The following is a 24,893-nucleotide window of genomic DNA, read 5'->3' on the forward strand; positions in this document are numbered from 1 at the left end:
CTATGTAATAAAAGAGCAATTCAATGAAATAAGGTTATTAACTTATTAATAGTTTAGTAAAAGATGAAAGAGTTGCTTTTGAAATTTTACAAATCAATTACTTCCAGTTGAGTTTTAAACCAGGTCTTATAGTCAAAATCAAAGATTTTATAGAGAGAGAAAGAGAAACTGAGATCAAAATCCAACTGCGCATGTTTGGAGCCAATTAAGTTATATTTCAAAGGCACAAGAGATAGTCTTGCTTTTTTAAATTTAAGGTGTTTCATTAAGTGATACTTTAGGCAGCTTTTCCTATTTTCAATATGTTACATTTACTAAAGACCATTATGAAAAGGCATTTGTGATAAGAATACATGGATCTCAGCTGAAGGGTCACTTCACCGAAGAGAATAATGTCAAAACATCACAGACCAATGTCGTATGCTTTTGTTTCTATACATGTAAATGTGTTTGAACTAACTTCTCGAGGAATTTTTAGTTAGATGATGACACACTTAATTCTGACCAAATAGGCATTTTGTTTTGGGGGCAAAACGAAGTGTAATTTCATTCCATTAAACATTCAACTGTGGTTAGCCAACTTTTTATAACAATAGTGAACAGTTTTTCTAACTCCTTTACTGTGTCAGCCACAGGGTGGACACTGCATTTCCTCATTTAATCCTCACATTTTTAACCTCATTTTTCAGGTGCAACACTCTCTGGAGGTAGCAGACCATACATGTTCACACAAAGAGTATATGGCAGTGCTCAGATATAATAGAAGTCCCTCTGATTCCGGAGGCTCACCATTAACCAGTGACCTATAGTCTCACGTGAGCAAGTGGGAATCGCTGAATGTCTTTGTTATCGCCTCATTGTCAAAAAAGATCAAATACGAGCTGTTTATCAAAAAGCTACCACAGGCATTCTTATAATTCATGAAGGATAGTTAAAATTTGTGACCGCCCCCACCAAAGCAATTGATAAATATGTGAGCCAAGGCTGAAACACAGGATTTACATCTTCAAACATCATTACAAAGAAAGAAGAACAAAGGCTAATAATTTAAGATATGGGGTAATTTTTAACATCACAATAATAGCAACTTAATTTCTCTTTTTCCTAGCTTTGGGCTAACACAACGTACTGTGGTGATACTTGGGGTTTGTGCTTCAGAAATTTCCATGGACACATTAGCTTAGCTGGTTTCATTACCCACTCTCATTATTAAGTAGCATTCAATTACTGAGTGTTGTAATGCCAAAGAGCATAAAAGGAAGACAAAATCGCGGTAAGATCTAAGAGGGAAATGGCATTTTTATATTGCTATAAAGATTACTTAACTCTAGTGCAGTACTAATGATCATTTCTGTGACTAAAAACATCCCCCTATGATTAATTGTGTAAACTCTCATCATTTCAAGCCCAATAAAGACTTTCAACATTTTTCATGCATCTTGTATTCCCAGCATTTTTTTTTTTCCATTTACTCACATTAGAATTGACTCTAAAGTAACCCTTCACCATTACATTAAAATGGCGTACCATTGGGGAATATTCAGGTATTTGTGTACAATTCAGGTACAGTACATGTGGAGTGGGGTGTTTTAAATATGGGAAAAGGGAAAAATGTTGTATTACTTACAAATGTTGATTCACCTTCTTCATATTCCTATAAGAGGCATATCTTCTTATATGAGAACAAACTTCTCAATAGTCAGTACTCCAAATTAGATATTTCTAAAAATTAGAATACATAGTAATAATCTCCCTTGAATATTAATTACTGTTGTAAAATTGGGGGAAAAAACTATTGTCCAACAACAGCGGATTGTTTGTAATAGAATACAAGGCAGTCATTAAATATGATGTTATATATAAATGCTTGGTAATATGGAAAGGTATGATGTAGCATTTTGTAAAAATAGAAGTCATAAAGCTGTATGTACAGAAGGACCCCCATTTTTGTAAAAATATTTTATATATATACCTGTAGACCTTTGGTTTATAGAAGGATAAACAGAAAGGCATAAATAGGGTTTACTTCTAGATGGCAGGATTACAAATAATTTTTAATTTTTTTCACTTGAATTACCTGTGTTTAGTAGAATTTTTTTTTTTTTTTTTCTGTAACGAACATGGTTTGCTTTTGTTTAAGAAAAACAAATCTAAGGAACAACAAGTAAACCAAAATATCCTTTCTCAATTTTTGGAGTCCAAAATTTGAGATATTTCTTGGATAATGTCCCACAGTTATGAAAATCAGTTCAGAGAGTTATATGACAAACTCCTTCTTTAGTCACAGCCAAGTTCTGGAGCCTAATTCTCTGCCTGGATAGGTGGAGACGCCCTAACAGGTGGTCACTGTGGAAGGCCTTGTGGTTAGGAAATTGCGGCAGACATAGGAAAAGGCAGTGAGAAGTGAAGTCCGTATCATCCTTTATTAAGCAGCTTTGAAGAGGCTGCAAAAGCAGAACAGGAAAGAGAAAAGCAGGGCCTCTGGCTTGACACTTTAAATCACAGAGGTTCAGATGTGCCCACGGTTAGAATGTAGGGTCCTTGGACTGTAGGGTGTTCAGTCTGGATCACTAGAGTCATTTCCTCCAGCGTGATACCTCACGATGTATAATTTTCTTTTCTTCTCTTTCTTCCTTCCTTCCCCTCCAACCGGACCCATCTGGAAGCAGGGAAGCCTCTATCTATATGGCACAGGAATTCCGTTTTCAGAAACGTAGTTCTGGGCACTTTCTGAACAGAGGCTGGCAATAATCCCAAACTGCATGTTTTATTATGTGGGCTTTATTTGTGTTTCTTACGAAATGAGCGGAGACACTCAAACTCATTTCAGATAGCAGCCAAAGCTAAATGGCCACATTGTCCCTAGGAAGAAGGTCAGCACATTACAGGCAAAACTGTCCAGCTCCTGAGTTTGCAGGAAACTTACACGTGAAGACAAGCCGCTTCAGTCATTGTTTTCAGCAGACTGAGGATTTTATTCCAGAAAGATGTATTTGACTGCCTTGACAAATAAAAGAGAAAGGCAAAGGTTTTTTTCTTCGTACTTTTATACTTCTATATAAGGTCAAGCTGTGATTAAGTATAAAAATCCCTTGGGAATTTCATTCAGAATGAAGAAGAACAAAAAACATTAGCTTCTGCTACTACAGTTTTATTTTTTAGAAAAAGCAATTGAAACTGCTTCTTCTATGAAAATAAAACAGTTGAGGTCACTTGTTGGCTGCAGCAAAGTAATTACTAGTGAAGATTTTTTCTTTTAATCAATTATAAGGGGAGTCTTTACAAACAGCCACACCCTGTGGGGGCAATGAAAATAAACACTGGTAGCTTCTGCCAGAAATAAACAGCAGGTAAATAGCACGCAGCCAGCCCGTTAGGGGCGCTTCCACCTCCCCAGGACCCCAGATGAGAAATTAATTAAGCTAATACATTTAAAACTAAATACATTTTACTCCAAATTACCATCCCCAAAAAGTTCAGCAAAAACGTGAAATGCCAAAATTGTAAACTTGTATTATATGTGTCTTCAGACTCTAGCAAAACAGTCAAATGAAGAAAGCAAACAAAAAAAAGCCAGCGATCACTGACTCAAGATCCCCATCTAGTGACACTGTTCTGAATAGCAGGTTGTTTGTATTTCCGGATAGGTGTTTAAATCAAGTGAATCAGGCATATATTTCATTCATCAGTGAGACTCCTCTCCTTATTATGCCCTTTAAAAAAGTATCCTTGGGCTATTGCTGAAGGAGCACTGAGTTTCTATTTGGGGTGATGTAAAACTTTTGGAAATGGATAGTGGTGATGGTAACGTAACATGGTGAATGTCATTAACGTCACTTCATTGCACACACACAGAAAATGGTTAAGATGGCACATTTTTGTTACATCTATTGCACCACCATAAAATTGATTTTAAGCAGCCTTGGGAACAAGTTATGCCCTTTTCACAGTTATGGTGATCCCCCTGTGAGTCTGGTTCATCTGTTTGTGACTCAGTTTGACGTTTTTCCCGGATTCGCCACATATTCCCTAACCTGTGTGGCACCCGGTTAAAGAGATTTGAAACTCTAAACATGAGTTTAAGTCCTCTGAGTAGAATGGTGCAGTACTTGTTGCATGTAGCAGTACACGTGACAACAACCAGGCAACCTATACTATAGGTCAGCAACCATGCTGGTGACCACAGCAGTTACCGAGAGATGCTCAGACCAGACAGTAACATAAATGGTTACAATGAAGTGAACCTACAGGCTTCTCTGGCCAGACACAAGATATAAATACTGGATGAGTCCACTGATATGAAGCATAAGAATGGACAAAGTCAATTGATAGACAGAACTCAAAATAGCAATGACCTTGGGGGAAGGGGACATTGACTAGAAAGAGGCATGAGGAAATGTGTTCTGGGATGCTGGGATCCTCTATATGTTAATCTGGGTGGTGGTTACATAGGTGTGTACATCCGTAAAAACTGAACCAATTATATTTATGTTCAGTGTACTAATGCATGTTACATGGTATACCTTAGTTAAAACTTTTTTTAACTGAAATTTCTCCATAACTGCTGTTTTACTCCAATCCTGAGAGGTAACAGCCACAGAATAACGTTTTAGTATGCTAGTAAGAACTAAGACCCACACAGATTTCTGATGAATCTTCAAGAATTTGGATAAGAAATGGAACAGCTATCAAACCTAAATATCATCAAGTAAAGGATTTGGGGCCTTGTAATTAATTTGACTGCAAACTTTAGGGCAACTCCTTAACTCAGGTTTTAAGCAAACAAAAGGGAACTGTACTCATCAGTATGCCATGGGGGCAGGGCCATTACTCTGTGAGGAGCTATGAGAACTTCTTCAAGCCATCACTGTTTAGGGCAAAAGTGGAAACAATGGCAAGTGGAAAAACGAGCATGTGGGTAGGTTTAGAATGCATGCTTTTATAATTTGTGTGACACAGAATGTTAGAGCTAGAAGGAAACTTTGTGATCTCCTAGTTCATTCCCTTGTTTTTAAGAGAAGACCCAGAGAGGTTGTACTTAGTCCAAAGTCACAAGACTGGTTAATAACAGCTAGTCCTCCAGTCAGTCTTTCTGACTTCCAGTCTGTCTCCTGGGCTCCCAAAGTTTCCTAAAGTACTGTACAGAAAACACAGCTCAAAATCCTCAAAAGTGTTTTACAACTACTTTCAGAAAGAGTCTGACATCTGCAAAAATTCCTGGATTAACTTTTTTCCAGATTTTTTCCTTACTTCTTTCTTTCTTAGCTTGCATCTTTCCTTCTTTCTTTTGTCTCTGTCTCTCTTTCTCCACGATTTACTAGCAACTAAAGTTCTTGGCGTGCCTCATCGACAATTAGGGAGCAGTATATAATTTAAATCATTGCTTTTCAGACTTTATCCTTGAATTGCACTCAAGGATGACACAGCCCTGGCTCTCCCTCCAACCCAAGAACAAAAGGTTTGTATCGCAAACAGACCCAGTCAGAAGTTCAGTGTTCCATACATGGTTTCCCCTGATGCTGCAAAAACAGCTTTGGTGTTTACAATAGGAAGGAGGGAAGGGAAACGTCTCTGGACAGAGGCAGGTAGACACATTCTTCCTGTACTGTGTTGCTCTGCAATTCTGATCATCTTGAGGTGATTAGAACTGATCCTAGAACCATTCCAGGCTTTCATGCCCCACTGGAGAAATTCCATGTAAATCCAAGGTGGTCTTTTTCCCTTCATAGCCTTCCACACCCTAATTAATCCACAAAAGATTATGTATTGCTTCTTGGATTCTCAGAAGGGTGTAAGAGTTGTGTCTCATTAAAAAAAAAAAAAAAAAGTCACTGTAATGCTTGGTTTCTGGTCCCCAATCATTTAGAGTGTAGCTGAACTCACAAAGCTGTTAGAGAAACAGCATAAGACAGTATCATCACCAATAGCATCTTTAACAAAAAGAAGCTTCATTGAACCCCTACTTTGGGCAGAACCTGGGTTTTAGCTGCCTCAGAAGTTTCGAGAAGGAAGAGAACGTTGCAGGATGGAGGACAGAAGTTTAGCATGCAGGGAGAGAAGGAACTTGGAGGTCACCTGGTCCAGGATGCCCCAGGACTTGAATAAATACAAATAAAACTCATACTCTTTTGAAAAGAGTTTTTCCGATAATTCATCAAAGTAAAAAGGAGAAAGTAGAAACCAGCTTTAATCACTTGAATATCACCACTTTCCCCCAAACATCTACCTGTAATATTTTGGTGTAATGACCTCCACACTTTTATCTATGCATATTTTAATTCATTCATACCAAATAACGTATCTTAGACAACTTACCATGCTGCTAATAAATATAAGTCTGCATAATCATTGCAATGCCAACATAAAAACTCTAGATTCATTTGCATATATATTTTTAAATAATTTTAATAATTTATTTTTGTTGTTGAAAATATACGCAGCAGAACATACACCAATTCAATAATTTCTACATGTACAATTAAATGACATTGATTACTGTCTCAAGTTGTGCGGCCATTCTCACCCTCCTTTTCCTAAGTGTTCCTCCCCCATTAACTCACTGCCCCCTAAGCTTATTAATATGTTCGTGGTTTCCAATGCTGGGGTCACCTTCTCTGCAGATACATACTTTCACACTTGTCTGATCATTCTATTTAGATAAATTTCTAGAAGAATTTCTGGGTCAAAGGGAAACCATTTATATTTTGATCCATGGTACCAAATGGCCCTCCAGAAGGTTTTGAACAATTTATACTCCTGAGAGCTTTTCTCACTGACACTGGATGTTATCATTCTTTTCTCATCTTTACATCTGCTTGATTACTTGTGAATACTTGTGACTTGTAGAGTCTCCCACCAACCTCTCTCCTTGTTTTATGCTAGTAAGCTGCATCTCCAATGATTCTACCCATGACTTTCCTCCCTATTGCTGGATGGAACGTCCTTATGCAAATTTATTGGATTACAAAGCTAGTGGAGTTGTCTCTGAAGTATCCCTAACCACTTTCCCTCCCAGGGCCTTGTCTGCTCTCAACCACTTCCTTGTCAAAGTAATGGTCCTTTTCTCTCCTGGGCAAGTAGTGACCTAAAACTTCATCAGGCTGAAGAACAGGATTTTCTTATTAAGGAAGCAATTCCTAGACTGAAAAGAAAAAGGGAAACTGGACCATTGTGGGGCATGGAGTGGCCATCCTTCACCTCACCAGCCTATCTCAATTATCCCCAAATATCACTTCACCAACTCAGATGTTTTTGTTTACACTAAACTTAATTTCTATTTTGAGCCCCGTTTTACTGAGGGACAGTACCTTAATCTGCACCAGTCCAGGAACCCCTCTGGCTCTCACAAGGTCTAAATTAAGCAGGAGTGGGGGGGAGGGTCTTCCATAACATTCAGGTATGGGAACGGGGGTGTGTTGGGTCTTGCTGTCCTCCATCTACACTGGCATCTGTTTGCATGTCCTCCTTACCATCTGCACCTTGGTTATCACTCCACACAGTTCAAAGCTGTGCCCCTCATGGCCCCAAATGCAAGGCCCCTTTAATACAATGGCTGCCTGGACATTCTGTCCAGGCTTCTCTGGAGGGAACACCTTCTACATACCCCACACAGGAAAGTGCCTCAGGGCCCCTTCTAGGGGCATCATTATATTGCCCTATATCAACTGGAAGCAGAGGAAGATCTAGAGATTTACTACTTCCCCAGGCTCTGCCCTGGAGTCTGGAGACAGAGGTAATCTCTGCTCTCAAATTCCCCAAACTAACGAGAATTCCATTACCTACCTCACCGCCAGGATTTAACCTCCTGAAAGCCAGCTTTTTAGAGACCCAGTTACATAAAACCTCTCCCACTCTGATTCTGTGCTTTTGTTTTCCTCCTCACCAGCCCTGGGAACTTTTATCTATTTTCAGTTTTGTACTTATTTACCATGCAATTTTTAAAATATTTATTTCTAGGGATAAGCTTTGGAAATAAAGCCCAAGTATTGATGTCTGCCATCTGACCTAGGGGTGAAAGTTGCAGGCCTGACCACCAAAACTGAGGACAAGGCAAAAAGGAATAACAGGAAATACGTGGAAGAAGTATTCGTTGTTTAATTGATGGAAAGAGGGCATCCCAGGTGTGAGAAACAGCATGGTCAAAGGCACATGTGCTGGAGTCTGGCCTTGCCAGAACAGAAGCCTCCATTGAGGTCCAGTAGGATAAACATTTTCATACATAAGTCGGCCAACACTTGCAGAACATTGTCAAATAACCATGGTGATAGCAGGCATGCTGTGTTATCTCTGTGCAAACTATCGACATAAAAGTTCCATCTAGCTTCGTCACAGGATAGTTTTTTTCTCTTTAAAGGAAAGTAGAGCACAATGCTAATGGGCAGGACTTGGACTTCATATCAGACAGACCTAGGCTTGAATCTGGACCCTGCTGCTATTGTCTGTGTTGTTAGGTCAGTTCACTCTTCATCACACTGAATAGCTCTTTCTGTGATGGGACATATATAAAGCACCTGGAATAGACAAGATACCAGTTTCCTTCCCCTTTGCCTCTTTTCAGCCCTAACCCCCAGGCTCATTTATACCATGCCCCATCCCTACCCAAATTAATCTACCGCTAATATTCCATGGATTACTAGAAATTATATGCATGAATTTTTATGCTGGTGGGTCACATGTGTTTCATGTCTTCTCTAAGGAGCTCTGCTATGCTTTTTAATACTCAGTAGGATTTGTAGGAAATATTGATGAAGCATTTTATAAACTGAAAGTAATGTCCAAATTTGCATTACAAAGGTTCTACAATATCATGAACTCTAGGGACAGCTCAAGTCACCTCTTCTCACAACTCTTTGCTCCCTCCTTCCAGCCACTGCCCAGGAAGATCACAAGAAGGATCACAGCCAAAGATGCTTCCGGGTGGCAGTGCTAGAAGCAGGGCTTTTGTCAAACTGAGCAGGGACTGATACTCTGTCATCTGTTAGAAGGCTGCTCTGGCTTGCCTACTTGGACAATGTGTTTTCCACGGGGCTAGTGGGATATGAAAGACTTGAGGAAACGTCTTTCACTGAAGATACCCCCACCCCAGGAAGACCAAAGGATGGGGTGAATCTGCTCCAGGACGACAGCTCTTAAGGCAGAGACTCATTTTACTTTTCCTTCAGATTCTGTTCTCACCATAGAAGGGGTAAGAGTACAAACACAAGTTTAGGGTCAGGGTCCAGGAATAAGATCTTTGTTTCTACTATAGTCTACTTAGGCAAGTAATAATAACAACAACAGCAATAGCGGTGATAGCAGTATCAGTACCAGTTGGCCATGGTGTGAATTCCAACTCATGGCAACCCCATGGGTATCAGAGTAGAACTGTGCTCCATAGGGTTTTCAGTGGGTGTAATCATTTGGAAATAGATCTTCCAAGATGCCTCTGGGTGGACTTGAATCACCAACATTTCAGTTAGCAGCTGAGTGTGTTACCCATTCACACTACCATGTAGCAGTAGTAGTAGTTAGTATTTACTGAGCAGCTGCTCTGTGCCAGGTATTGTGCCAAGTGTTTTACAATCATTTTCTTATTTAATCTTCACCACAATTCTAAGAGGTAAGTGCCGTTACAGTATATTTCTTACAGATGAGGAAACTGAGGCTCAGTGGGTTTACAGAACTTGCCTGAAATTATAAAGGTAGAAAATAAGGGAGCCTGGTTTCAAATAGAGGCAGTCTGAGCCATAGTAGTGTCATGTGGCCCAACCCAGCTGGCCAGAACCAAGGACCCAGAGCCAAAGCTCTCATAAGTGTCCCCTCCTCAGAGCACCCCAGGAACTTAAAGTTATAGTAAAGAGCTATGAGGATTAAGGATCCTTGGCCCCAGCAATCTCTCATCCTTTTCCACATTTGAACATCTGGCCAATAAACACAATCACTCCCACAAGCCTGGGGCTGGGTTCAGAGCACAATGCAACCCCAGCACCAAACTTGGAGTCTTTCATAAGAAGAGAGAGCCAGGGCTCTTCTTTCACTTCCTCTTCCCCTGAGAAATGCAAACATTCAGGCACATTTCCCTATAAAAGGGAAAAGATGAGAGGTATTTTTCAGGGGTATTTGTTAAAACCATGTGTCTTTCCAAAAGGATTTACACTCACCCTACACATCCTCCCAATCTGTGGAAAAATGATCATTTATATTTTCCATTTCTATGAATTCTTGTCTTTCATAAGGAGCTTTAAGGAAACATTCTTGGCACCTCACTGGATATGCAGGAGCAATTTGAATTATCCCCATCTATTCAGAAAAAAAAAAATTTTTTTTTTTTTTTTTTTATTCAGAAGTCTGGAAACCCTGGTGGCAGAGTAGTTAAGTGCTACAGCTGCTCACCAAAAGGTTGGCAGTTCAAATCCGCCAGGCACTCCTCGGAAACTCTATGGGGCAGTTCTACTCTGTCCTATAGGGTCACTATGAGTTTGAATCGACTCGATGGCGACAGGTTTTTGGTTTTGGTATTCAAGAGTCTCTCAAGTTGGCTGTGTCTTAGAATAGATCTAACCCATTCTTTCTTTAGTTCTCTCTACTTTGTCATCCACAATGGTAGCTAAGGCTTAAACCACTCAGATTTATAAGATGAAAGGCTGTCATCAGCAATCAAGGCTATAGGCTTTCTCACTCTGGTCCAGTAGAGGGGAAGGGTGCCTCCCAATCATCAAACAAAGACCCTTCCATTAAATCTGATTGGGTCATCGTAGGTATTATGACAACATTTGGGTTACATGCATGTGCCTGAACCAAAAATTCTATCAAAAAGCTGGGATTATTTTGAAAGACTTAGGCCAATTAAGACCATTCCTAGAGGTGGACTATGCATAGGAGGAGCCTAAGTGGTAGACAGTGGTTAAGAGTTATGGCTGCTAACCAAAAGGTTGGCAGTTTGAATTCACCAGCCACTCCTTGGAAACCCTATGGGGCAGTTCTACTCTGTCCTATAGGGTTGCTATGAGTTGAAATCGACTCAGTGGCGATGGGTTTGGTTTTGGTTTTAGGTAGTACAAGTGGTTTTCGATCAGCTGCTAACCTAAGGGTTGGTAATTTGAACCCGCCTACCAGCTCCACATAAGAAAGGCCTGGCAATCTGCTTCTGTAATGATTGCAGCCAAGAAAACCCTATGGAACAGTTCTACTCTGCAACACATGGGGTTACAAGAGTTGGAGACGACTCAACGGCAACTAACAACAACAAAAACAACTACAGATAGTGGTGAATGAGTGTTCACATCCAAAAAAATCCAGGCGAAGTTAGGAGAGAAAAAGGAGGGGGCTAGTTCTAGGTAGAAAACCAACAAATGTCCAAAAAAAATATGAAGACCTGAAAAATATGTCAAAATATTAGGAGTGTTTAGCTCAATGTTAGGATTAGACATAATTGTTTGATCTTTATATGAGTATGAAATTCTCATATTATTGGTGAATAAAATAAAGTTATTTTTAAAACAATTTCAATGCATAATATTTGTTACGAGTAAAACCAAGTGAACAAATATTAAAAAAAGGAAAATCCTCTAAAATGCCATGTTACAGAAGGGCAATAGTATCATGTCAAAATGTAAAGAGGAGATCATACTTCTCAAAGTTTTGCTAATTGGCCAGTTGGAGTGAAGACACGCTAACCAAGAGGTATAGGAGAAGTGGAGCCTCTGGTTGGTGCAAACAGTTGACACACCTGGCTGCCAACCTTTTTTTTTGGCAGCTCAAGTCCACCATTTAGAAAAAAGTCCTAGTGATCTACTTCTGAAAAACCGGCTATTGAAAACCCTATGGAGCACAAATCTAATCTGACATACATGGGGTCACCATAAGTTGGAATTGACTCTGTGGCAACTGGAACTAGACAGAAGAAATGGTTTGAGGACCTACAAAAGCGAAGCCTTACATGGTGTGAGATTGCTATAGAATATTGAACTGGAGCCCAACAGAATGGTGAGATGAATTACAGTCCAAGATGAGAACCATCTGTAATAATCTTAACCTTACTGTTACCTGTTGCCATCAAGTCGATTCTGACTCATAGTGGCCTTATAGGACAGAGTAGAACTGCCCCATAGGGTTTCAAGGAGTGGCTGGTGGATTCCAATTGCCAACCTTTATGGTTAGCAGCCTGAACTCTTAACCACTATGCCACCAGGGCCCCTATAATAATCTTAGCCAATTTTTATTAAACTTTACTATATGCAAGTGGCTATGCTAAGTGTTTTTGTCTGATCACTTTGAGGTAAGTGTTATTATTCCCATGGAGGAGGTTCTATTGGTGTCCTGTCTGTAGACAGGTCAACAGCTTTCTCCTGCAAACACCAGCACTTCTCTGCTTCAGGATATTCTCTGGCTGCAGGTGCATGTGAGGCTGTGCATGGAGTAGGCCAGAAATGTTAGGGAGTTAACATCCCAGGAGCAGCCTCCAACCAGTAAAGAGCTGTGCTTGATAGATTAATACCCTAGCTTTCTTGCCCCTTAGATGGGTTAACTCTGAGGCATATTCCTCACTATCACTCATGGGTCCCCAGTGGGATCCAGTCCCAAATGTCCACAGTGGTAACCTGCTCATTAACATTTCCTGTGTTGCCATTGGGGCCCTGGTGGTGCAGTGGTTAAGAGTTTGGCTGCTAACCTAAAGGTCGGCAGTTTGCATCCACCAGTCGCTCCTTGGAAACCGTATGGGGCAGTTCTACTCTGTCCTATAGATTCGCTATAAGTCAAAGAGGACTCGATAGCAGTAGGTTTTTTTTTTGGCGTTGCTTTCCATTTTGCCTTGCAGCTCACTTTCCCTTTGCTCTACCATTGCTTTTTAGGATCCTCAGTATTATTTATACTCAATTTTTTGTCTCGGGGTCTGATCCTAGGGGAGCCCAACTCAAGACACTATTTTAAAAGATGAAATAACTGAAACTTACCAAGCAAGTAACTTGCTCAAATCAAACTACTAATGAGTGAATAAGGCCAGAGTCCAACCCACAACTGATCCCACTTAATTCCAATGTCAATGTTACCTCAAACATGGCACGTGACCCACTGGAGGTACTTGAGAAGTTTTTAGGTTGTATATGGGTAAATTGTCATGGGTTTATTTTAGTGCATATTAGAAAATAATGCAATATTCCATCAAATTTAAGACACTTTCAACTGCAATATGCACCAATATTTTACTCGATAGCACCCAACAACAAAAGGAAAAAAGAAAATAATTAAAAAAAAACTGCCACAACCCAATATGTTCTTATCACTTAACATTTACATTTTATTCTTACTGAAAGAAATCTTTTGTACTTCTTTAGACATTGATTTTCAAAATAAATTCAGTGGGGCATACATAAAAAAGAATATATAAGCAAGTTAATTGGCTAAAATATTCCTTAATTTCTTTTCAATCAAGTTTTCAATTTTTCTGGATTACTTTTAAAATCAAAGTTAACAATGTCCACGTTTTCCCACATAATATCATTCTCTATGCCACCAATAGGCTTGGTGTAGTCACATTTCTTAAAGAGCGATCTCCCCTTGTCTTGGGATTTTCAGCCATGCCACCTACATCCATTCTTCAAGTTTCTATTTGAGGCCTTCTTCTTCTTACCAGAAGGTGTCAGGCAATGACTGCTGCCTGGTCTACAGAGAGTATAGGATGGTAATTGGCATCAATTGTAAGACACATCATGACCTCAGATCTGCTAACAATGTGAGAAATGGTTCCATAGAACTAATGCAATAAGGGATATAACTGGCACATCAAATCTCTGCTACTACTTAAGATGGGACTAGAATGGTAAATGGAAACCCTGGTGGCATAGTGTTTAAGAGTTCAGCTACTAACCAAAAGGTGGGCAATTCAAGTCCACCAGGCGTTCTTTGGAAACCCCATGGGGCAGTTCTGCCCTGTCCTATAGGGTCACTACGAGTCAGAATTTGACTCGATGGCAATGGATTTTTGGTTAGAGTGGTAAGTAGATCTTTTAAATGTGAGTTAATTTAAAGAAAAGTGTTAAATAAAAAAAATGCACAGGTGATACACTGGTATGGCAAAAATTGTGAAGACAGCAAGCCAGTTACTGACCTTTGAGAAACCCAGCATCGCATCATCCCTTAGTCCATGAAGAATGTACATACCACAAGCAGTGGTCTCTGTACCCAGCAATGACTGTATATAGTACATTGTTCACATATACCCATAATACCACCCACTGGGCCTAATTCCAGGAGTCTCTCAACAACTGAACCTACATCATGAAAGGGGCTCTAAATTGCTATTTAAAGAGTAATTAAAATTTGGGGGTGGAGCAGAGGAGCATACCCCTAAAAGAACAGGATCAGAACAATTTAATAGACCAAATCAAGTTACAGATCAAATTAGGATTCATGTACTGTAAGTAAGGAACAAATGCTTGGTGGCCAGTAAGACTAAATTTCAGCGTTGGAAGGGAATTGTACCCTATACTTGCCAGCAAAGTACATAGCCTTAGTATTTTCAGATGACAGATGTTTCCATGGCAGAGGGGCTTACTTAGACTGATAAACAGTTATGCTCATTATCCTTAATAATCAAGCTCAAACAGAACCCCAATTAAGGAATTTTCTCATAGTTGTCCCTTTAAGACATTAACTCGGGTTCAGAAACTATAACAGACATATGTTCAAATTGAAATCTGAACGTGGCAACCACTAAGATGCATGATTGTTTTAAATCTACTGCAATGCTTGCAGGAAGTAAGGGACTGTGAAAGAAAATGATTCATACTGTGTGTGAATGTACCATCTGCCAGATACGTTAAGGTCTACTACCTAGAGCTAATTAAAGGAAACTAAAAGACAGACAGAAAAGAAAAAGATCGGGTGGCATGCCTTCTTCATATTTTAGGTAGGTCAAGTATTTTAAGTGTCTCATGGCTCCTCAATAAAATATAAACATCTCATTTCCTCTCATCTAAAAGTGTTCTGATTGTTTTTTAAGTAAAAGTTTACAGTGCAGATTAGTTTCTCATTCAAAAATGTATACACAAATTGTTTTGTAACTTTGGTTGCAATTCCCACATTGTGTCAGCACTCTCCCCCTTTCCCTTTCCACCCAGGCTCCCAGTGTCCATTCATCCAGGCTCCCTGTCCCTTCCTGCCTCCTGCCTTCGCTTTTGGGTAGGTGTCGCCCATTTGGTCTTATACACTTGATTGAACTAAGAAGCACGTTCCTCATCCGTGTTGCTGTTTGTTTTAGACCAAAAAAAAAAAAAAAACCAAACCCAGTGTCGTGGAGTCAACTCTGACCCATAGCAACCCTATAGGACAGAGTAGAACTGCCCCATAAAGATTCCAGGGAGCCCCTGGAGGATTCGAACTACCGACCCTTTGGTTAGCATCCATAGCACTTAACCACTACACCACCAGGGTTGTTTTCTAGTCCTGTTTAATCTTTGGCTGAAAGGTGGGCTTCTGGAGTGGCTTTGGTTCTGAGTTTGCAGGCTGTCCCGGGGCCACCATCTTGGGTGTTCCTCCAGTCTCTGTCAGACCAGTAAGTCTGTTTGTGTATATGTGTGTGTGTGTGTGTGTGTGTGTGTGTGTGTGTGTGGATATGAATTTTGTTCTACATTTTTTTTTTCTGTCTGGGACCATTTATTGTGATCCCTGTCAGAGAAGTCAGTGGTGGTTCTGATTGTTTTTAAAGGTTCTCCCCAGATCCTACCAACTGATGATATGAAACAAAACAAGGTCTAAATTATTTGATTATAGAATTTAGGAGTAAAGTTTTCTTTCTCTTTCCCTACCTAAAAGGTAAAAGTGGGAAATTTTCTCTAACAGACTGTGTTTTTGTTGTTGGGTGCTGGTAGAGTTGATTTTGAATCCTCTGGACTAAAAACAGACTCAACACAGAAGTTTACATATGCACACCCCTCCTGGGACAGCCCACAGCCAATGACTAATTGACACTGGAGTACAAAAGACCAGTCCCCTTGTCTTAAGGTGGAACCAACTTCATGGCATAATTCATGCTCTGGAGCTCCCCATGGGGTCAAGTCTCCTGCTGAAACCATATCCTTGTTTGGCTTTCCACAATGGATGCCCATATCTGCTTTCCTCAGACCCCTTCTCATAAGAGCACCCCACCCTTCCCACACACACACCAAATAAATCCCTTGCACAAGAATCCTTAACAGTTCTGCTTCCAGGGAACCTAACCTAAGATATTACTCCTTCACCCTGTCCCCCTTCCCTTCACTCCTTCTGGAGAGGAAACATATCCCAGGGGCAATATTTGAATCCTCATTAAGCTACACCTAAAGCTAACCTGGGAACCCTGGTGGTGTAGTGCTTAAGTGCTATGGCTGCCACCCAAAGGTTTGGGAGTTCAAATCCACCAGGCGCTCCTTGGAAGTCCTATAGGGCAGTTCTACTCTGTCCTATAGGGTCACTATGAGTTAGAATTGACTTGATGGCACTGGGTTTGGTTTTGGGTTAAAGCTAACCCTACCCCTGGATTTTTAATTTAAGTATTGCATTATATTTTTTCTAAAGCCAGTTTGGATTGGGTTTTGTATTGCTTATAAACTAAGGTGTATTAAAACATTGAAGGCCAAATCAAAAAACCAGAATAGTTGCCTTCGATAACTATATCCTGGTTTATTTATTCTTCATTCCATAAATATTTATTGAACATCTACTGTGCTCTGGCTACTACGTTAGGATCTGAGGATATAATGGTGGAAAGGCACAGTGTCTGTTCTCAAATAACATTCCATCTTCAAGTAAATCAAAAGGGCAATGCAGAGTGAGAGTGTAATGAAAAAGGGTGTGCTATGGGAACACAGGGAGCCCTAGTAGTGGAGTGGTTAACAGCTCAGCTGCTAATCAATAAGTTGGCAGTTGGAATCCACCAGCTGCTCCTTGGAAATCCTGTTGGGCAGTTCTACTCTGTCCTATAGGGTCAATATAAGTCAGAATTGACTCGTCGGCAACAGGTTTTTTGTTTTTTTTTTGTTTTTTAGGGGAACACAGAAGAGGACTAACTAACTCCTTATAGAGATCAGATGTACAAATATGCAAACAAACCAATAGAGGGCTTTAAGCAGAAGAGCGATGTCAGCATCACTGTACTTCAGAAAGATGCATCTACATTGCCCTGTGAAGTACAAATCTAAGCAAGAGACCACATTGACCTGAACTAATAGAAAGATAGATTCAAGAGCAATGAGGGAAACGGAACTGACAAAACATAATGCTTGACTGGATGTGGGAATTGAAGGAGAGGAAATAGGCAAGAATGCTGGCTGGAAAAGGAGCAAATGATTACAAGGAAGCCCTCATAGGCAGCCTTGCTCCTTGAAGAATAATGTTAGGTGACTAATCTTGAACACCCGCTAGTTGTTTACCATGAGTTCCTTTATTTATTTATTCATTCAGAAATATTGCATCTCCTACATCCCAAGTTGTAACAGATATTCATTTAATACTATAGTATCCACGGTACTATAAGGAGTGTCACAAAGAACACATATGCGTTCACACACCCATACATACGTGTGCTTGAGCATAAATATGGCTCTTTACCTAAAGCAGTTTACAAGCTCCTTGAGTAGAAAAGACCTAGCGATAGTAAACAAACAAGCAAGCCTAAGTGCATAACACTATCATATAAATGACATATAAGTCCTGAGGGGGTTGCCCCAAGCAAAAGGATGGACAACATGGACTAAAGTTTATGGAGAGGGTGAGCATGGATGGTTTATTTGCTTATTAAAGTTGATTCTATGCAAGGCAGAGAATTTTACATATTATTTAATCCTTACATTAGTCCTTTAAGATTGATACTGTTAATTTCATTTTTTATTTTTCAGGAATAATTCCAAGTGAGAGGAATAGTAAACAAATACACGTGGTGGGGATGGTAAAGAGTTTAGTCTATCTAGAAATTGTGCTGAGGAGTACTTAGTAGGAAGGAGAGGCAGCTAGACAATGTAGATTCCATCATACTTGGCTGGGGTTATGATACGATGGTGTCTTGGTTATCTAATGCTGCTTTAACAGAAATAACACATGTGGATGGCTTTAACAAAGAGAAATGTATTTCCTCACAGTAAAGTAGGCTAAAAGTCCAAATTCAGGGCTTCAGCTCCAGAGGATGGCTTTCTCTCTGTATTGGCTCTGGAGGAAGGTCCTTGTCCTTAATCTTCCCCTGGTTGAGGAGCTTCTCAGGTGCAGGGACCCTGGGTCCAAAGGAAGCACTCTGCTCCCGGTGCAGCTTTCTTGGTGGTATGAGGTCCCCCTTCTCTGCTCGTTTCCCTTTCCTGTTTATCTCTTGAGAGATAAAGGGTGGTACAGGCCACACCCCAGGGAAACTTCTTTTACAGTGGATCAGGCATGTGACCTGGTAAGGGTGTTACAAGCCCACCCTAATGCTCTTTAACATAAAATTACAATCACAAAGTGGAGAACCACCACAGAATACTGGGAATCATGGGCTAACCAAGTTGACACATATTTTGGGGGGGACACAGTTGAATCCGTGACAGGTGGGACACAGTCAGAAATGAGAGACACTATATATTCTTAGGGTAATAGATTGTAAAATACATTGATAAAATATGGCTCCAGCAGCTTCATGCCAAGTATACTGAATTAAGAAGAGTGGTTTAAGACACTATTAAGAAATTAAAACATGTAGTCATAAAGGCCTGGACTGCCTGAATTGGAAAATTAGAGAAACCTGGAGAAAGATCTGATGACCAATTTGGTGTAGGTCTCAAAGAACAAATAAAGAAATTTCTAGGTTTAGGCCAAGAGTTCTGGAAGGACAGTGGTCGCACTGAACATAATATAGAGTTTGGAGTGGCAGTAAAGAGAGCAAGAGTGTAGCTCTAGGAGAAACTTCCATGGTTCCTTTAGGACAGCAACAACTTTCCCTCACTCTTGCCTCATCTCTATCTTCCGAGTGGGAAATAAGTTTGTTGTATGGTCTTGTGTATGTTAGACATACAAAAAAACCTGCTAAAAGGGTGGATGAATTTTTGAGAAACAGTTAACAAACAGCAATGAACAACATCCCCTGTCTGTGTTTACTCCCAGCTGTAGGGGAGACCTTGGTAAAGTGAGGAAAAAACATCAAATCCAGAATCAGATGATCTGATTTCCAAATCTTGGCTTCTATTCTTACCACTTTTACACTTAAAAATGGTAGATCAGGTCAATTATTATCACTAAGCCTCAATTTTCCTCTTGTGTAAAATGAGAATAAGAACACCTGCCCTCCCCATTTAAAAAGACTGTTAAATCACACATACTAGTAGGGGAGCCCTGGTGGCATAGTGGTTAAAAGCTATGATTGCTAACCAAAACTTCAGCAGTTCAAAGCCACCACATGCTCCTTGGAAACTCTATGGGGCAGTTCTACTCTGTCCTGTAGGGTCACTATGAGTTGCAATCAACTTGACAGCAACAGCTTTGTTTTTTTTTAGTAGAGCCGGCACTACCAAATATTTTAATTATTTACACCTGAGTATTTCCTCACCAGGGACTCTGTGTGTTTTCTTTCATGGATCCAGTTCTTGCTTTCTCTGCCATCCTCTGGATGTTTCCAACACTTTGTGTGTGATAACTGAAACCATAGCCCAAATCTCCCCTTTAAGAAAGGACAAAAGCACTTCTCTCTTCTACTCTCCTCCCTCAATAAACTGATAGTTAATAAGAGCATGACTGCACTTAGCTAGTACATTTAAGGGAACCTCGATTAGGATTCATTTATTCCCAACAATGAATTAACAAAATGATGAACAACAGGACGAACAGTGAGGATTTACTCTACTCAACTTCTCACTTCATTACACCGAATAAGCATATTCAAACGTAAAACTATAATCACAGATTGTAGTCAAGGGCTTATAAAGGTGTACTGGTTGCATTTGTATGTAACGCTGACATACTTTCTTCTTTCCTTTTTTTTTTTTTTTTTTTTTTTAACAGTGTACCTTACCTCCTCCAAGTTACTCCAAATGGATTAAACTCTTGGAGGAAAGAGACTCAGATTTTCAAACTTTAAAGCCTTTACATTCTTATTTTACCAGCAGTAGTTGCCTTTTTTTTTTTTTTAGTTGCCATCTAGTCAACCCCAATTTATGGCAGCCCCAACTCATGGCGACCCCATGTGTGTCAGAGTACAGTCGTGCTCCATAGGGTTTTCAGTGGCTGATTTTTTTGGAGGTAGATCACCAGGCCTTTATTCTTTCTTCCTCTGGGTGGACTCCAACTCCCAAACTTTCTGTTAGCAGCTGAGCTCCTTAGCCGTATGCATCACCCAGAGACTCACTTTAAGGCCTTTAAGCTCTTAGCACAATTCTCTACACTGAATAAGCACACATGTTTATAGAAGGAATGAGTGGGAAAAAAAAAAAAAAGGAATGAAAGTGATTATTTTATCAATCTACAAAATAAATACTTAAAAGTAGAAGAATGCCACTGACTCTTTTCCTTCTGTTTTGGCAAAACTCCACAAGATTTTATAAATCTGGGCATTGTTCTTATGCTATAAATCTTATGGCACTCAACCACGTTATGAAATACAAGAGAATATCTATAACAGATAACTCTACATCTTTATTTCATACGAATCTTCAAAAAAGACATGCAAATTCAGGAGCGAGTGGGGTCTAAGAAAACTTAATAAATTCTCTAATTACTGCCAGTGAATTGGCTACATTGAGCTACACAGGTGTTTTGGTTGCAGAAGGATTGATGTAGCTAGAGCTACGAAGAGGAGACTTGTGGCTCGAAGGTGAGAGTATGGTGGAAAACATAGACGGTCCTGTTCTTCGTAAAGACAAGGCCAAGTGCCGCAGACCACGTTAAAATACTGTTGGACCCCCTTGCTAAATAGGTCTGTTCTATAAGGATTATCTCCCAAGTCGATGGCAAAAAAACTGCTTACGCTACATACATATGATAATGCTTCTTCCTTATCCTGACACAGTCCGCCACAACGTGCCTGTCTGTGCATGAAATTCTAAATGAGAGACACATTTCTTTGAGTCTTAAGCGGTATTTATTCACCATTTATTCGATAGATATTTATTCAATGGCATTTACTGTGTTCCAAGGATCGTATTAGGTATACAAAGGCAAATGAGATATAGTCCTTGCCCAAAAGAGACTTGAAACTAGTAAAAACACAGCAAAGACACAAATACCACTGAAAAGAGAAACTTCTTAAGTGCTTATCAATAACATTTGGTCGCGTCTTCTGTCCCTGAAAGGAATGAAACTACCTGTTAAACCAAAAAAACCAAAACCTTTGCCTACCAGTCAATTCCGACTCACAGCAACTCTACAGGATACAGAGCAACTGCCCCATAGGTTTTCCAAAGTCACAAATCTTCATGGAAGCAGACTGCTACATCTTTCTCCCCCCAAACCGCTGACCTTTCAGTCAGCAGCTGAGTGCTTAACCACTGCACCACCAGGCCCAAAAAGCTTTCTCAGGATTTTCACCTGTAGTTTGAAGTTTGTAACACCAGGTGGCACAATTGAGTCTTATGCCAAGTGATTAACTTCTCTCAGTTGGGAATATTAAGACAGATCATGGCTTAACGTGTGTCTCTTAAAATACAGCTTATCATGTATTGTTGTTGTTGTTAGGTGCCGTCGAGTCGGTTCTGACTCATAGCGACCCCAGGCGCAACAGAATGAAACATTGCCCGGTCCTGTGCCATCCTTACAATCGTTATGCTTGAGCTCATTGTTGCAGCCACTGTCAATCCACCTCATTGAGGGTCTTCCTCTTTTCCGCTGACCCTGTACTCTGCCAAGCACGATGTCCTTCTCCAGGGACTGATCCCTCCTGACAACATGTCCAAAGTGTGTAAGACGCAGTCTCGCCATCCTTGCCTCTAAGGAGCATTCTGGCCGCACTTCTTCCGAGACAGATTTGTTCGTTCCTTTGGCAGTCCATGGTATATACAATGTTCTTCGTCAACACCACAATTCAAAGGCGTCAACTCTTCTTCGGTCTTCCTTATTCATTGTTCAGCTTTCACATGCATATAATGTGAAAATACCATGGCTTGGGTCAGGCGCACCTTAGTCTTCAGGGTGACATCTTTCCCTTCAACACTTGAAAGAAGTCCTTTGCAGCAGATTTACCCAATGCAATGTGTCTTTTGATTTCTTGACTGCTGCTTCCATGGCTGTTGATTGCAGATCCAAGTAAAATGAAATCCTTGACAACTTCAATCTTTACTCCGTTTATCATGATGTTGCCCATTGGTCCAGTTGTGAGGATTTTTGTTTTCTTTATGTTGAGGTGTAATCCATACTGAAGGCTGTGGTCTTTAATCTTCATCAGTAAGTGCTTCAAATCCTCTTCACTTTCAGCAAGCAAGGTTGTGTCATCTGCATAACGCAGGTTGTTAATGAGTCTTCCTCCAATCCTGATGCCCCGTTCTTCTTCATATAGTCCAGCTTCTCAGATTATTTGTCCAGCATACAGATTAAATAGGTATGGTGAAAGAATACAACCCTGACGCACACCTTTCCTGACTTTAAACCAATCAGTATCCCCTTGTTCTGTCTGAACAACTGCCTCTTGATCTATGTAAAGGGTCCTCATGACCACAATTAAGTGTTCTGGAATTCCCATTCTTCACAGTGTTATCTGTAGTTTGTTATGACCCATACAGTCGAATGCCTTTGCATAGTCAATAAAACATAGGTAAACATCCTTCTGGTATTCTCTGCTTTCAGCCAGGATCCATCTGACATCAGCAATGATATCCCTGGTTCCACGCCCTCTTCTGAAACCGGCCTGAATTTCTGGCAGTTCCCTGTCAATATACTGCTGCAGCTGTTTTTGAATGATCTTCAGCAAAATTTTGCTTGCGTGTGATATTAATGATATTGTTCTATAATTTCCACATTCGGTTGGATCACCTTTCTTGGGAATAGGCATAAATATGGATCTCTTCTAGTCAGTTGGCCAAGAAGCTGTCTTCCATATTTCTTGGCATAGATGAGTGAGCACCTCCAGTGCTGCATCTGTTTATTAAAACATCTCGATTGATATTCTATCAATCCCTGGAGCCTTGTTTTTTGCCAATGCCTTCAGAGCAGCTTGGACTTCTTCCTTCAGTACCATCGGTTCCTGATCTTATGCCACCTCTTGAAATGGTTGAATATTGACTAATTTTTTTGGTATAATGACTCTGTGTATTCCTTCCATCTTCTTTTGATGCTTCCTGCATTGTTTAATATTTTTCCCCATGGAATCCTTCACTACTGCAACTCGAGGCTTGAATTTTTTCTTCAATTCTTTCAGCTTGAGAAACGCTAAGTGTGTTCTTCCCTTTTGGTTTTCCATCTCCAGCTCTTTGCACATGTCATTATAATACTTTACTTTGTCTTCTCAAAAGGCCCTTTGAAATCTTCTGTTCAGTTCTTTTACTTCATCAATTCTTCCTTTTGCTTTAGCTGCTGGACGCTCAAGAGCAAGTTTCAGAGTCTCCCCTGACATCCATATTGGTCTTTTCTTTCCTTCCTGTCTTTTGAGTGCCCTTTTGCTTTCTTCATGGATGTTGTCCTTGATGTCATTTCACAACTCATCTGGTCTGAGGTCACTAGTGTTCAATGCGTCAGATCTATTCTTGAGATGGTCTCTAAATTCGGGTGGGATATGCTCAAGGTCATATTTTGGCTCTCGTGGACTTGCTCTGATTTTCTTCAGTTTCAGCTTGAACTTGCATATGAGCAATTGATGGTCTATTCCATAGTTGGCCCCTGGCCTTGTTCTGACTGATGATATTGAGCTTTTCCATCGTCTCTTTCCACAGATGGAGTCAATTTGATTTCTGTGTGTTCCATCTGGTGAGGTCCATGTGTATAAAAGAAAAAAATAGTCACTGTTTATGTTGGTGAAAGAAGGTATTTGCAATGAGGAAGTCACTGGTCTTGCAAAATTCTATCACTCGATCTCTGGCATTGTTTCTATCACCAAGGCCGTATTTTCCAACTACTGATCCTTCTTCTTTGTTTCCAACTTTTGCATTTCAACCGCCAGTAATTATCAATGCATCTTGATTACATGTTCGATTGATTTCAGACTGCAGCAGCTGATAAAAATCTTCTATTTCTTCATCTTTGGCCATAGCGTTCGGTACGTAAATTTGAATAATAGTCATATTAACTGGTCTTCCTTGTAGGTGTACGGATATTATCCTATCACTGACAGTGTTGTACTTCAGGATAGATCTTGAAATGTTCTTTTTGATGATGAATGCAACACCATTCCTCTTCGAGTTGTCATTGCCAGCATAGTAGACTATATGATTGTTTCAAAATGGCCAATATCAGTCCATTTCAGCTCACTAATGCCTAGGATATCGATGTTTATGCATTCCATTTCATTTTTGATGATTTTTAATTTTCCAAAATTCATACTTCATACATTCCAGGTTCTGATTATTAATGGATGTTTGCACCTGTTTCTTCTCATTTTGAGTCATGCCACATCAGCAAATGAAGGTCCCGAAAGCTTTACTCCATCCTCATCATTAAGGTTGACTCTGAGGAGGCAGCTCTTCCCCGGTCATCTTTTGAGTGCCTTCCAACCTGGGAAGCTCACCTTCCAGCACTGTATCAGATAATGTTCTACTGCTATTCATAAGGTTTTCACTGGCTAATGCTTTTCAGAAGTAGACTGCCAGGTCCTTCTTCCTAGTTTGTCTTAGTCTGGAAGCTCAGCTGAAACCTGTCCTCCATGGGTGACTCTGCTGGTATCTGAATACTGGTGGCATAGCTTCCAGCATCACAGCAACACACAAGCCCCCACAGTACGACAAACTGACAGACACGTGGGGGTACCATGTATTATACAACATTAATATAAACTAAATAAA

At 40.2% G+C, this 24,893-nt stretch overlaps 1 long non-coding RNA gene across 6 annotated transcripts in view; it reads right to left on the reverse strand.

Annotated features, from left to right (window-relative positions):
- Positions 1-24,893, reverse strand: part of LOC126058770 (uncharacterized) — a 275,999-nt gene that overhangs the window by 155,675 nt on the left and 95,431 nt on the right. Inside the window, exon 4 of one of the 6 annotated variants that reach the window (XR_007513288.1) lies at positions 2,306-3,001. The exons of the other annotated variants lie outside the window; for them this stretch is intronic. This is a non-coding gene — a long non-coding RNA (uncharacterized LOC126058770). Of the gene's footprint in view, positions 1-2,305; positions 3,002-24,893 lie in introns of those variants that run through there. 6 annotated transcript variants of the gene reach the window in all.

This window comes from Elephas maximus, chromosome 15 (assembly GCF_024166365.1).
Source record: "Elephas maximus indicus isolate mEleMax1 chromosome 15, mEleMax1 primary haplotype, whole genome shotgun sequence".
NCBI lineage: Eukaryota > Metazoa > Chordata > Mammalia > Proboscidea > Elephantidae > Elephas > Elephas maximus.